Raw genomic sequence first — 12,865 nt, 5'->3', positions numbered from 1 at the left:
CAGCCAGGAAGCTAAGTCTTAGAGCGAAGGCACTGCAGAAATCTTTGTGAAGGGAGTTTAAATATCTTCACTGGACCAGGATAAGACATTTCCCAGACTTGATCATTAACTTTGTATTGTGCGCAAAGGATAAACTGGATTTGATTTACAGATTTATTTAATTTGGACGTTGTTTGGGAAGGAGGAAGTCTTAAGGAGTTCAGGGATTGTAGATATATTTTGGGACAAGGGAGTCATTGTGTGTCTGTTTAATGATTAGAACAAAGAACAAAGAAAGTGGGCGGCACGGTATCTAGCACTGCTGCCTCATAGCGCCAGGGACCTGCATTCAATTCCCGACTTGGATCACTGTCTGGTGTGGAGTCTGCATAGTCTCCCTGTGTCTGCATGGGTTTCCTCTGTGTGCTCCAGTTTCCTTCCAGAGTCCAAAGATATGCGGGTTAGGTGGATTGACCATGCTAAATTGTCCCTTGGGGTCAGGGGGACTGGCTAGAGTAAATGCATGGGTTAATGGGGATCAGGCCTGGGTGAGATTATGGTCGGTGCAGACCCGATGGGCCAAATGACCTCTTTATGCACTGTAGGATTCTATGATGCTATAACAAGAAAATTACAGCACAGGGACAGGCCCTTCGACCATCTAAGCTGCCCATCTGAACTAAAACCCCAAGTATTAAGTAGTCAACTACTTAATTTTCTTAGAGTACTGTAGTTTGTGGTATTTATTTTTTCTTTAATTTAATAAACAGTCTTTAATAATTGCTACACGACAACTGAGGTTTCACATGACGTCTGACACCATTTTCAAATCAAACCTATACGTCACCCTGAACCGGTTCACAAGTTGGAACACCCTCGCAGATAACATCGTCTGGTTTGTGACCCCACTGGGACTGTTAAACTCACGCTGAGGTAGTGAAAACAGTTCATTTTTGTAGCTGTGACCATCAGCTGTTTTTGGGTGGAGGAATAGCTTCACTCCAGCTCTCACTTGTTACTATGCAGGCAGTTTTCAACACGTTGGTTCATTCAGAAAATCTTTTACCCGAGTGTTCCTCCAGGCCCTCCTGCTTTGATGAAATCCTCGATAGTTTGACACATGGACTTTTCTAGATGAAGCTGGCTATCCCTACTGTTTGTAGTACTAAGGTTGGTGAGGATTTCAAGGGCTTCAAGGAGCCTCTCAAGCAATTCTGTGTCAAGTGGCTTCCTTTGAATGTAGTGCTCATGGATTCAAAATTGTCATCTCAACAGATAAATCATTATAGCTTTTAATTTTATTGCAGGAATGGAAGTTTCACAAATAACGTTAGTTGGATGACATATGAAGCTAATAATGAGTGTGATGACTTTATTGAAGGTTTGCGGTAAATCAGATCGTATGGTGAAACAGATAACCAGTAACTGTCAAAACTATTGATCACCTCATGATTTGAAATCATATTTTTGTTATGAGATACGCAAAGACATTTTAATTTTTATGTGTTCTATCCTTCACCCTCCACAAACCTCAGCTCATCCAAAGCTAAACTACTGATATCCTATTCTGCAATGAGTGCCACTAAGGCATAACTGCTCTTCTCACTGATCTACACTTGCTTTGATACCTCAATGTTTCTACTTTAAAGCTCTCAATGCTACGCTTCTGTTTAAATCACCTCATGTTCTCCCTATCTCTGCAACGTCCAACTACGCTCCACCACCTCCACCTCTCACCCCAACAAATGCCCTGTTCCCAATTCAGACTTTGGCCTTTTTGCACTTCCCAAACACCCGGCCATTGCCGTCTGGTCCCACATTCGGGAATTCTCCACCTTCTCACCCCTTAAAACCGTCCTTGAAACCTGCATCTTCAATCAATCTTTTGTCCACATCTCCGAATGTTTCCTTCTTCAGCTCAGTGACTGATATTTTCAATTTAGACCTCAATGGAAACACCTTAGGATGTTTTTTGATGAATGCAAGTTATTGCTTTATTGGAATTTATTGTTAGCTCTGAGCCTTTGTGCTCTTAACTTTCATGCGGAGGCCAGGTGGAGAATAAGGAAAGGCACTGAATACTGCAATAAACCAAGAACGTCAGATGCTTTGCAATAACTCGGGTGGCACGGTGGCACAGTGGTTGACACTGCTGCCTCACAGCACCAGGGACCCAGGTTCAATTCTAGCCTCAGGTGACTGTCGGTATGGAGTCTGCACATTCTCCCCTTGTCTGCGTGGGTTTCCTCTGGGTGCTCCGGTTTCCTCCCACAATCCAAAGATGTGCAGGTTAGGTTGATTGGCCATGCAAAATTGTCCCTTAGTGTCAGGGGGATTAGCATGGTAGATGCGCATGGTTATGGGGATAGGGCCTGGGTGAGAATGTTGTTGGTGCATGCTCGATGGGCTGAATGGCCTCCTTCTGCATGTAGTGATTCTATGAACTTGACTCGCCCATGTTTCCAGGTTCAGGGATACATTTCCTGAAATCATTTGCTACTTAAAATAAATAAAAGTAAAAACTGACTAAATCATAGAATCAATACAATGCGGAAGAGGCCATTCAGCCCATCAAGTCTGCATCACTCTCTGACAGACTCAGGCCCATCCTCCCTGCCCTCTTCCACACACATTTACCATGGCTGATTCCCCGAACCTACACATCTTGGGACATTAAGGGGAAATTTAGCATGGCCAACCCACCTAACCTGCACATCGTTGGACTCTGGGAGAAAACCGGAGCACCTGGGGTAAACCCACGCAGACACGGGGAGAATGTGCAAACTCCACACAGACAGTCACCCAAGGCTTGAATTGAACACGGGTCCCTGGAGCTGCGAGGCAGCAGTGATAACCACTGTGCCACCGTGCATGCTATCTGATTTTTAAAAGGGCTCCCAATCGTGGCCCTGACTTTAAGAGCTCCCTTTTCATGGAATTGTTATTCCTCCAGTGACAATAAACTTCTGCCTCTTTATTGAATGTCAGTGATAAATTTCATTTTAAATGCTGCAGCAAAGAATAACCTTCATTTCTTCACATACTTTCTTTCATCATTATTCATAATTACTCATTCGATGTCCAGCCAATGAATATTTCACAGGCTGGACAGGTTTCTCTTCCTCAAATAAAAACATGCCATAATCAAATTAAAATGGACTGACGATGAACTTTGATAAGTAAACAACTAGAGGAATGGGAATTATTAACGATGACTGAACTTCACACTGCCCTATTTAATATTCATTTCCCAGTTTAAAACACCCAGTGTTAGGGGAGAGTTTAGCATTTAATTGCAAAAAAAACCACCTTACTCACCTGTTAGAAACAAGCAGCTTCAGGGCCATTTTGGGATATGATTTTTATTTCCACTTATGTGAGGTGTATTATAGCGTTGTTTCACTTTGGGAATAAACGCATCAAAACACAGAGCTCAGTGAAGTATTAATCATGCATTATCCTACCTCAGTTCACCCAAAGCAATCTAAATTAATCATGTTTATGAGTCATTCTTGTTCTGCCTGCACCATTAATTACTAATGCTCTGACTAATGATGCTTATGACCAGGTACGAATAAATGATTTTTCCTTTGTCGATTTACAGTGAAGCCATATGTATCATTTTAGTCACTCTAAAGCGTGAGAAATTATTTGTCACTTTCCATTATCAACAATATACATACAGTAGTTTATAAATGCAGATGAGCTTTGCAATGTTATCAATTGTACCACGGTAGCTTTACACGTCAATCTTTTGATTATCGCAAATAACGCTAATGCTTTTTCATAAAAAGTTATACTTCCATTGATTCATTCCCATCTATACACTCCAACTAATGGTAATCCTTTTAATTTAGTTAGATAATTATCAATAATGTGAATGTGGGGCAGAGAAATTCTAATGATGTTCTGATATCTGATGTTAGAAACAAAAATTTGCTTAAACTCAATATTTGCACAAGTTGTACTCCCATTTTGTGTTCATGGAAGTTGATTTTAGATGACCGCTCGACAAATTGTGGCAGGATGATATCTGAAATGCACAGTTAAACATATCAGGAAATTATTGGTAGGCTGGGACCCTTCTCTCTTGAAAAGGTTAGATCAGGGAGTAACTTAATATAGGTCTATAAAATTCTGAAAGATTTTGATACAGTGGAAATAGAGAGAAGAGCCTATATTTATACTCGAGATGGGTCAAGGTAAATTCCCAGCTCAGCCCACCCGCCTTGGGGAAAGTGTCCACTAAGGTGGGATTTTCATTGCTGGAGGCCGGGCCTGGGTTGGAGTCAAGCCTGGGAAGAAGTGCAGAAGCAGCCATGGGGGCTGCCAGGTGTGGAGACAGGCTCATTAAAAGGCTCATCTCGGTACCATGTAACTATGCCCAATTGAAGGAAGAACAAAAGGCCGCCAGCCTTCACACACTCCTCATTGTCCAAGTATTCCCAATTCTCTATCCATGCCAACTCATGCCCTCACCTAGCCCTGCAGGCTTCTCATTCCCCATGCCATGCCCTGCCCTTCCACATACTGCCTATATACCCGCATGCCCCCTATACCAAGCTCTGCCCTTCCACCCATCACCTTAGGCCCCCACATTGCCCATGTGTCAGGCTCTGACATTTCCATGCCCATTGATCCACTATACATTCTACAATCAAATTGTAAACTAGGATGTGTAAAAACAATTGAAAAAATGTAGTCATTCAATCACTTTCCCTAGTGCTTGAAAAAGTTTTTAAAAATTCATTTATGGGAAAGCCAATAAAAATGTCGCGGGCGATTCTCCCAACCCGCTGTGCTGCTCTAGCCTGAGATCAATAGACATTTACGTTGTCCACTCCTCGCCCGCTCCAATTCCATGGCGGGCGAGGCAGTAGAATTCCGGCAAATGGGCTGAATTTTCCTTTTTGTTTTGGCTTTGTGGCATCTCGGGTGAGAAAAGCGGAGAACAGCTCACTGCCGGCATTGGCAAGTTGTTGTGCCATATTTTTAGCTGTTTGAAAAATAAACCTCTTGTGGCAGCCTGACTCTGATTCGCTCATCCAACCATCAGCTGTCACCCGCACTCTCCAGAGGCTCAGAGACTCACACCTTGGTGGGATAGAGTAGTTGACAGGCTCCCAGCTCACCAACTGATGAGTATCTCCAGGGACCTAGCTCTTGGAGAACTGCTGGACACCAGGAGTCTAAGCCCCACTCCAATGATGTGCTGTTGGACTCGATCGTCTTTCAGCTACTAGAGCTGCAAAGGCAGAGTCGGATTAATCAGTAAGTTATGTCCACCACACTCCTCAGATTGCGAAGCCGAATGGAGAAGTCCCAATGCCTTTTGTCTGAGGAGATAGTGGCAGCACTCTAAGGCAACTAGGCTAATACTGCAAGGGTGGTGCCCACAATGGCGGCACGGTAGCACAGTGGTTAGCACTGCTGCTTCACAGCTCCAGGGACCTGGGTTCGATTCCCGGCTTGGGTCATTGTCTGTGTGGAGTTTGCACATTCTCCTCGTGTCTGCGTGGGGTTCCTCTGGGTGCTCCGGTTTCCTCCCACAGTCCAAAGATCTGCGGGTTAGGTTGATTGGCCATGCTAAACATTGCCCTTAGTGTCCTGAGATGTGTAGGTTAGAGGGATTAGTGGGAAATATGTAGGGATATGGGGGTAGGGCCTGGGTGGGATTGTGGTCGGTGCAGACTCGATGGGTCGAATGGCCTCTTTTTGTACTGTAGGTTTTCTATGATTTCTATGATTTCTATGACTTGGTGCAGGACATGCACTCCATGGCAGGAGATGTTCACTGCATGGCTTAGACCATGATGCAACCGTTAGAGGGCATGACCTCCATCGTTGAGGGCATTAACATCATGGTACAGGCACTTGTGGGAATCTTGAGTGAAAGTGCCAGAGATGACAGGGCTTCTGGATCTCAGTCCAGCTGCCCCTCTATCCCAAGGAGGAGCTCAGAGGCCCCGAGCATCCATAGGAAGGAAGATCAGCTGCTGCATTGCCCGATGACTTCTACCCAGGAGATTCTGGGGATGTCCAACCCATCTAACTCCCCTCTTCCTGTAACTGAAGCAGCTCTAGCCCCACAGACCAAAGACAGTGGCACCACTACACCCATGCAGCCTGAAAGCAGGCTGGGGTCCTCCAGGTCTTGGCCCTCTCGGGGTCGCCCACCAAGGTCATTTGAGACAACAGAATGTGGCAGACAGCAGGCTGCCTCCACCTCAGCTCTGAATCCTAGGGATACATTAAACATAGTAGCAGGGTTGGGAAGGTTAAGAAGTTGTAGTTACACAGTCTGGGCAGGAGTGTTGTTAGCCACTTTTACATAGTGAACACTTGTGTAAATATATCACCTCGTTTAGGTGTTAAACCTAAATTTCTGCACCATTTTCATGCCTGCTCTTATTCTATGGCTCCATAACCTGCCGCCTACACAGTGGCACCCATCTTACATGTAAAGACTGGATGCAGACAAATGGCACGATCTCCACCTCCCGCCTGCAAGGATGTCAGCTCAGTGGTTGGCATTCCCTCACACTGACAGGGCACAGTCATGCAAGTGTCACATTTGTAATGAGGAGTCTCTCTTAATGATCAAGCCCACCACTTAACCCAGTCACTGGGAAAACCTGATCTCAGCACAAGGAACTCAACACTACACCCTTGTGTGAGCCATTCCTCTGGAACCAGTGACAAATTCCTTAGGGGCAGCCCTAACTAAGGAAGAGCCTGCATCAGGAGAAATTAGCACATCATCACCCTGATATTATGCTGGTCACAGGGAGTCTGTGAGCTGCCTTCAGCCAGACAGGAATCAAACATGCACATTAGCTCTTTGAGGATCAACGCATTGTCCTCACTGCAAGTTATCATCATCCTCCTGCATCGTTTGGATGAGGGCCAACTACACCCTTCACATGACAGGAGTAATTTCAGGGTTGGATTAATGCTGCCACCAATCAGTGAGGAAGGGCAATTTCCCATGAAGCGAATTCCATGTTTAACCTAGTCCTGGTCATCAGTGAAGTGCGAGGCTACTAGGGTATCCTGGGCTCTCCTCCTCATTTGGGGACTCACCATTACCTGATGACCTTCTTCTCTGCCTCCTCCAGAGGATCCCTCTCCACGTTGTCCTCGATGTCCTCCTCATCAGAGGATATGTGCTGCTCATCCATCTCCACCTTCCCAGCTCCTCAGCCAGCTGCCATGCCAGATTGTGGAGGTGTAGCACACAACAGCGATGTGAGACACTCTCTGGGGGTTGGACTGGGGGTCTTCCCTACTCATAACATAACTCCCATAGCTGTCTTCCCCCCCTCTAGTGCTCACCAGTGCCTCTCTCCCCATGGAACCCATAGTGGATAGTTGCAACCTATGCGCCCACCTCTGATATCTCCCTCGGAGGTAAGGTCACCAGATTTCCATTTTGAAAGACATGCTTATGAACCATGAGGTAACATCTTTGCAGGTGGGCATTGCAATGAGGGGCAGCTTACAATAGCGTGATTATAATGTATTACAATGTGTTTCCAGACCTTCCTGAGTATGAACTGCATTACGCCAATGGCAGAGGGTGGGGGTATTTTCATTGCGAGACTTTGCCAGCGAGATTCGCATTTGTGGTCTCGTGAAATTTTACGCCTACATCGCCATTTGCACCCTCTGCAAACATGGGCACAAAATCCCAGCTAGTTTGTTTCCAGTTGACTATTTCTTTAGTGTGAACAATCCAACAACTAAGTAATTTATAGAAAATCAGCAGAACATATTATTTCAGTAAAATATTAAATGTGAATAACAGCCTAAATACTTGTATTTTTCACTTTTGTTAGTATGTAATATTGCTAATTAAATTCTGGAAGAGGAGTAAAGGCACACAGAGGTATTTTTCTTTATTCATAGGATGTGAGCATCATTGGCAAGGCCAGTATACATTACATAACCCTAATTGCCTTTGAGAAGGTTGTTATGAACCAACTTCCTGAACCACTGTAATCCATGTTGACTATAGTTTATGGTAGCAGAGTATGATACAACTGAGTGACTTGTTAGGCTAATGCATCCATCATTGTGGCATTTAGCCAGCTTGGGGAAGGGGTGGGACTGTCCATCTGTCCAGAGGCCAGTTGTGCCATTTGAGTGCCCAATTCAGGGTCTCTTCCAAACCACCGCTAGCATTTTACCAATGGTGGGTAGGTCCTCTACATACGGGTAGACCACCTGCTAAAGTCTGGTTGCCTTCCTGTGGGCTTAGTAGGGACACTCTTATTTATGCACTCTATAGACAACAGAGGGATCCCCTGAGGCAATTGTCCTGCCCTCACCCACCATTGTGCTGCCCTTTGCTGTGAGATGACATCTCTTGGCTGTGTGCTGTCTCAGAAGTGAGACTGAAGGGGGCCAGCGCCATGCCCAGTTGCTCTCATCTTTTAAAAGAATGGGAGCCTGATGGCAGCTGATTAGCTTCTGATTAGATAAGCATCTGATGTGCTGGGGTACCCCAAGCAGCTGAAACAGGTTTGCCCCCAGTTTTCTGGCCTGACATTGGGGTCTCGATCACTTGGACAAAATCCAGCCCACTGTTACATTGGAAAACTGATCATCCAGTTTGCTTGCTGAAGCAGCTCATAAACTGCAGCGAGATGAATGACACATATAATCTTTTTTGACAGTATAGGCTACACAATATCTACAGTGAGAGGATTGAGTCTCCCTGCTCTTCTGTAAATAATGTCAGTGAATCACCCAAAAGGTGAACCTTCATTTTAACACCCATTCTGGATTGCATTGCAGTATCAGCCCAGAGTGTGTGTTCAAATTCTTCTGTGGAATGTATATTTAATATCCGCTGAAGCCTCACCTTGCCACTGTGTCACCATCTCCACTTGCCTGGTTGAGAGAAGCTAGACATCAACCAGAACAAAGCAGCCCACTTGTCCTGCACCACACGTATCACTGTAAACATCCACCCCCTCCACCATCAGTTTACTGTTGCCATATAAAAGATGCTCTGCAGCAAATTGTTAAGCCTTCTGTGACAACACCTTCCAAACCTGCAACCTCTCCCATCTAGCAGGACAAAAGCAACAGATACAACATGGGAGCACCACCATCTCCAAAACCTGTCCACGCCACACACCATCCTGATTTGGAACTGTATCGTCATTCCTTTACTGTAGCTAGGTCAAAAGCGTAGAACTCCCTTCCTAACAGCACTGTAGGTGTAGCTATACATGAACTTCAATGGTTCAAGAAAGTGGCTCACCAACACCTTCTCAAGGGCAATTAGGGATGACCAAAGAGTGCTGGCCTTGCCAGCGACATCAACACCCCATGAAATGATTTTAAAAAGATGCTCAAAGATAATTTTCCAAATGACCCGTTCAATTTACTGCAATGATCTTAATACACTTGCTGATACTTGATTAAAACAGTAGCTACTCAGCTTATAACTCAGATTAAGGAAATAAACCAAGTGCTTTTTTGGTTCTGACTGTTGTTAAGAATCCTTAAGTGTAGCTTTATCAGTCCTTTCTCAAAAGATACCTATCCATTATGCATTGTTAAAGAAATTTACTAAAAAAAGTCCATAAATGTTGGTTAGTGCCTAAGTGCATCAGCCTTGTACAACAGAGGGTTTCTCCTGATAGTTAGGTAAAGCACATTCATTAGGGTAATGAGGTGATTTATACCTTGCATCTAATTCAGATTATATTTAACAAAAGTAACACACATTGGCCCAAATCATCTGTTCTCTGAATCATCAGCTGAATGTCAGGGCCCTATGGAGAAAAGGCAAAACATTCTCTCTCAGAGTGTCATAAGTCTTTGGAACTCTCTTCCTGAAAAGGCAGTGGAAGCAGGGTCTATGAATATTTTAAGGCAGAGGTGGATAGATTCTTGGTAAGCAAAGGGGTGAAAGGTTATCAGGAAGGGCAGAGTGCAGATCTGATGTTATGATCAGGTAAGCTATAATCTTATTAAATGGCAGAGCAGGCTTGAGGGGCCAAAGGATACTGTTCCTTGATGGTATGTTTGTATGACCCTCATTGAATGTCTCTGACTCTTAGAGTCAGAGACTTTGGGCAGTTCACGTTTTCTTACCTGAACAGTTACTCAGGAAATGTGAGACAGATTAAAATCTAGCCTAATCCCTGGATAATTACAGAACTAACGCCCCCAATGGCACACTGACCCTCAACTATAATCCTGATCCACCCCGACTAATTCTTCTGAGCTCCCTGACCACATGATTACCATCCCCACCATCTGACTAGACCTCACTTACCTGCTACCACCCTTACCTATCACCTCATCCACCTGCCACCTAATCCACCCACCATCTGGGCCACCAACTGACTCACCCACTAATCCCCTATCCATTTATCCAACTCAGCCCCCTATCCACTTACCCACTTACCGTCCCCACCTCATCACCACACCCATTCACTTCTTCACCCACTCACCCATTCACTAACCTTCAAACTGGAACTTCAAACCTACCAACTGACAACAAATGTCATGAAAAGTGGGTTATGAACTCTCTTCCCCACAACTCTATTCCATTGCAACAGAGCTCTCTGAGGGATACCACATTATGCATTTCTGGCAAAAAAAAACAAGCTCAGAAGGTCTTGGAGGAAATGCAGAGAAGCATCAACTGGCAGGATGTTCGAGCAGAGCGGCGGTCCGACAATGATTGCCACTTCTTCAAAAATGTGGGCTTCAGTTTAGACCGGCTTGTCAGAACTCTTCCGATCAAAGCTGAGCAACAGGAGGCTGTGTTGTCTTTAAAAAAAATCAAAGTATTTGCGTAAAGAATTATAGCTAGTTTAGAGACATATCTGGGAAGAATCTGATGTCTGTAACTAAAAAAAAATGTATTTTATTAATAAATGAATTGCCACCCACGTTCCGGTGAGCAGAACATGTACATGGTGTAAGATTGCCACCTACTGGTGTAGCAGCATCTGAAATATAAGGATCGTCGGATAAGAATCTCAGAATGAAAAGATTCAGAGAAAGCCATCTGATAATGTCAATCTAGGTGGACAAACATTATCACTTTCAGTAATTTGTTGATATTCTGTGGTTGGTTAATTGTATTACAGATAGATATCCTACTTGTAAGGATATAGATAAAAAATCTGCTTGTATTTTCTCTTGCTGTCGATGAAACCATCAAGTTGCATTATATTTTGTGTTCAAAACCATACCATTCAGCTAAAATTATTGAATTGATGTAAAAATTTTGATTTTGCTTTTGATAAACTTCCCCAATCATTATGCACACAGATCTGATTAGTTCTGAACCTCACCTGTGAAACAGCTTGGAACATTTTGGCCTGTGAAATATGCTATGTAAATATATATTTTTTAACTTTTATATTTATGCAGTGCTTTCAGCATTAAAACTGCTTCAAGTTACTTAGAAAGGTATGGACAGAAACCAAACAGTTATAGAACATACAGGAGGCAGAGAGTGTGATAGACACTGGTTACAGGGAGGTTGTCAAACCACAGGTTCAGACAGGTAGATGGGTGACCGCCAGGAGAGGCAGGCAGGTAGTGCAGGAGTCTCCTGTGGCTATTCCCCTCTCAAACAGGTATATCGTTTTGGAGACTGTTGAGGGGGATAGCCTGTCAGGGGGAGATACCAGCAGCAGCCAGGCCTGTGACACCACAGCTGGTTCTGATGTAGGACAGGGTCGGGCAAAGAGCAAGCGAGCAGTAGTAATAGGGGACTCGCTAGTTAGAGGCACAGACAGGCGTTTCTGTGGCCGCAATCGAGACTCCAGGATGGTGTGTTGCCTTCCTGGTGCCAGGGTCAATGATGTCTCTGAGCAATTGCAGGATATTCTTAAGGGGGAGGGTGAGCAGCCAGAGGTCGTTGTACATATTGGTACCAACAACATAGGTAGGAAAAGGGATGAGGTCATGAAATGTGAATATAGAGAGTTAGGCAGAAGGCTAAAGTGCAGGACCTCGAAGGTAGTAATTTCAGGACTACTACCGCTGCCACATGCAAGTGAGAGTATGAATAGGAGGATTAGGCAGATGAATGCCTGGCTTGAGAGCTGGTGCAGGGGGGCCAGGATTTAGATTTTTGGATCATTGGGATCTTTTCTGGGGAAGGGTGACCTGTTCAAGAGGATGGGTTACATCTGAACTGGAGGGGGACTAACATCCTGGTGGGGAGGTTTGCTAGAGCCACTTGGGAGGGTTTAAACTAGTTTGGCAGGGGGGTGGGATCCAAAGCAGTAGGGAGACAGAAGAGAAGTTTGAGGACAGCACAGAAGTTAAAGAGGGCACATTAAGTAGTAAAGGCAGTGTCCGTAATCCTAGTACCAGACAGATCAGGCAAAAGCAAGACAGAGAGCAAGGGAAGTCCAGATTAAACTGCATTTATTTCAATGTAAGAGGCCTGATGGGCAAGGCAGATAAACTCAGGGCATGGAAGGGTACGTGGGACTGGGATATTATAGCAATTACTGAAACATGGCTAAGGGAGAGACAGGACTGGCAGCTCAATGTTCCAGGGTACAGGTGCTATAGGAAAGATAGAGCAGGAGGTAAGAGAGTAGGGGGAGTTGCACTTTTGATTAGGGAAAGCATCATGGCTGTACTGAAAGGGGATATATCCGAGGGTTCGGCCACTGAGTCCATATGGGTAGAACTGAGAAATAAGAAGGAGGGAATCACTTTGATAGGGTTGTACTATAGGCCCCCAAATAGTGGAAAATTGAGGAACAAATATGTAAGGAGATTACAGAAAGCTCCAAGAAAAATAGGGTGGTAATAGTCGGGGATTTTAACTTTCCCAATATTGACTGGGACAGCCATAGTATTAGAGGATTGGATGGAGAGAAATTTGTTGAGT

The 12,865-nt window shown here is 44.5% G+C and overlaps 1 protein-coding gene across 1 annotated transcript in view; it reads right to left on the bottom strand.

The window, feature by feature from the left end:
* LOC144495277 (trans-2,3-enoyl-CoA reductase-like) overlaps window positions 1-12,865 on the bottom strand; it is a 190,555-nt gene that overhangs the window by 139,579 nt on the left and 38,111 nt on the right. The gene's annotated exons all lie outside the window — the stretch shown is intronic.

The sequence above is a fragment of the Mustelus asterias genome, chromosome 6 (assembly GCF_964213995.1).
Source record: "Mustelus asterias chromosome 6, sMusAst1.hap1.1, whole genome shotgun sequence".
Classification (NCBI taxonomy): domain Eukaryota; kingdom Metazoa; phylum Chordata; class Chondrichthyes; order Carcharhiniformes; family Triakidae; genus Mustelus; species Mustelus asterias.
The sequence above is the reverse complement of the archived record's forward strand: the minus strand, read 5'-3'. Positions and strand labels throughout refer to the sequence as shown.